At 34.3% G+C, this 2,558-nt stretch overlaps 1 protein-coding gene across 2 annotated transcripts in view; it reads right to left on the bottom strand.

Annotated features, from left to right (window-relative positions):
• Nucleotides 1-2,558, bottom strand: part of LOC106880429 (uncharacterized) — a 139,790-nt gene that overhangs the window by 7,142 nt on the left and 130,090 nt on the right. The window lies entirely within an intron of this gene.

The following is a 2,558-nucleotide window of genomic DNA, read 5'->3' as shown; positions in this document are numbered from 1 at the left end:
TATATATATATATATATATATATATATATATATATATGAGAGAGAGTTACCGTCACCAAGCTGCGTGGGTGAATTGAATAAAAAATGTCTGCCCTCATTTTTATTTTAACATTTTACATTCTGGAGCTGTTCTTTTCGCCAACATTTCAAGCACTTCATAAATCATACAAATATAACATTTATCGAATTACAGGAAGTTAAAAATTACAGTTTATAGACTGGAACCATGTCAGTGACCAGGTCACAGATCGTGCGGCGGAAAGTATGACACTGAATAATAAATATTTATATGAAGTTAACAGTGTTTGTGTGCTTTTGAATGACTTCCATGTGTCTTCCATGTTGTAATTACGTTAGTTTCAGACGCATAGTCTCAGATCAAATGACTCTCTAACATCTTTTAACGTCTCCGACGTTAGAAAACAGTTTCAAATTTATTCTTAAAACTATGATTCGTAAAGTAAGAGCAACGCTACAAATATAGTGTGTGGTGGAAAGGCATGTGACGCGTAGCCCAGTGGTTAGAGTTTTTGGTCACATGATCATCAGAATATGGATTCGATTCGTGTTATGTTGTCTTTGAGTGAGACACGTCATTTCACGTTACTAGAGTGACGTGAAATGAATATCATCCGACTACTAATGCAGCTCTCTTTCTCTGTCTCTCATTCCCACCGTCTCTCTCTCTAGGTGTGGCTGTATGGTGAGAAAATTGTTTCCAAACCACATGGTTCCAGGTTCAGTCGCCACTGTGTGGGGCCTTGAGCAAATGTCTTCTATTATAGCCTCGGACCTGCCAAAGCCTTGGAAGTTGACCTCGGTGGGATTTGAAAAGAGTCGGAATAAATTATTGCAAGGCATTTTGTCCGACTAATTTTCGATATATATATATATATATATATATATATATATATATATATATATATATATATATATATATATTCTGATTCTTAATCTGAGTTCAAGTCATAGAATCCTGCAGCAATCACGGAAAGCTTATCTAGTGAACTTGGTTACCATTTCACATAGCAATCGTATACGGAGGAGTATAATGTAGAGTTTTATGCAGTTGAATTTTAGGAGATCCAATCTATCAAATTCTTTCCTGAGGAGTATAGAGACCATAAAGGAGTATACAGACCATAAAAAAGTCAGGAGGTATGAGAAGTGAATACGTTTATTTAACTACTTAATATCCGTAGGATTTCGGCCGGTTCGCAGCCTTCATCATGTAATAATCATAATTTTAACGTATGATAAATTATTTTACATATCTGCACCAATATGCATGTTACATATTGCACTGTACGTTGAAGTACATTTACAAATCAATGCTGCTATAGAAGGCTAGATCTTCAGATCACCTGAACTTCATGGTTACACCAACGATTCAACTCTGAGTCGAAGCAAGACCTTGATGAATCAAGTAAAGACATCAGTCATGTCATTCATGGCGGAAAAGTAGAATTACCGAGAACTAGTATCGTATAGAATAAGTCAAATGTTATTCAGTAAAGAAATATCAGTAATAAACTTCAAGAACTAAGTAGGCGATGTTTTTCTTCATTTTTTTTTAAAAACCGAAATGAGTTAAGAGAAATAACTCAGTGGCATGTCTTTGAAGAAAATAGACAACGTAAATTCTCGATTTATTGAGACTACTATCCCCGTATCTAGATGATGTGTCACAACTACCAGATGGTAACTGAGACCGGTTTCACTTGAGAAAGGGAGATAATCTCAAAAATCAAGAATTCTTCAAAGTCAACATACCATTAAGGAAAAAGGACAGGCTTAGTGTCTGGAGATAACAGAAGGACGGTCGTTGTCACGTGATTCTGCCTGAATGGGCGTCAGCATCACGAGAATTACTCGACCTGATCTCCAGTGGCCAAGCCTCTGACCTGGAAGCAATATCGTAGTTTCGAAGTTCGAAGTTATGATTTATAGTGAATTCTGTGTGAATAAAGATGCAGGAATAAAGGATGACGCATGATACGATATAAATATTGACGACAAAAACAGCAACAGAAATAATTCAACAACAGTAACAGTTGTGTGGTTGCTTAAACACGTGGAGGCTTCACATGCGTAACACATAAATATACGTGTGTGTGTGTCTTGATATATATATATATATACTTGTACCTATGTATATAATATATATATGTTATAGATATATGTATAAATGTATGCCTGAATATAAATGTATAGATATATGCTTGTACGTATTCCATATAGATGTACATATGCATTCCATAATATATATATATATATATATATATATATAATCATGTATGAATATTACAAAAAGAAAATACCTAATTTCTTAACGAACACTATACTTCAGTAAGAAGCAATAACATATTCAGGTGCATCTCAGGTGATAATTACGGTATTGAGTAAGAGAAGGCATTCGGTGTGGCGTCACAATTAGTGAACAAGTTTGTTCCTTAACACCTATATATATATATATATATAGTGACCGTGTATGCGCGTGTGCGTTTGATGTTTAAGTACAGATGTATATATATATATATATATATATATATATATAT

Source organism: Octopus bimaculoides, chromosome 19, assembly GCF_001194135.2.
Source record: "Octopus bimaculoides isolate UCB-OBI-ISO-001 chromosome 19, ASM119413v2, whole genome shotgun sequence".
In the NCBI taxonomy this organism is placed as follows: Eukaryota; Metazoa; Mollusca; class Cephalopoda; order Octopoda; family Octopodidae; genus Octopus; species Octopus bimaculoides.
The sequence above is the reverse complement of the archived record's forward strand: the minus strand, read 5'-3'. Positions and strand labels throughout refer to the sequence as shown.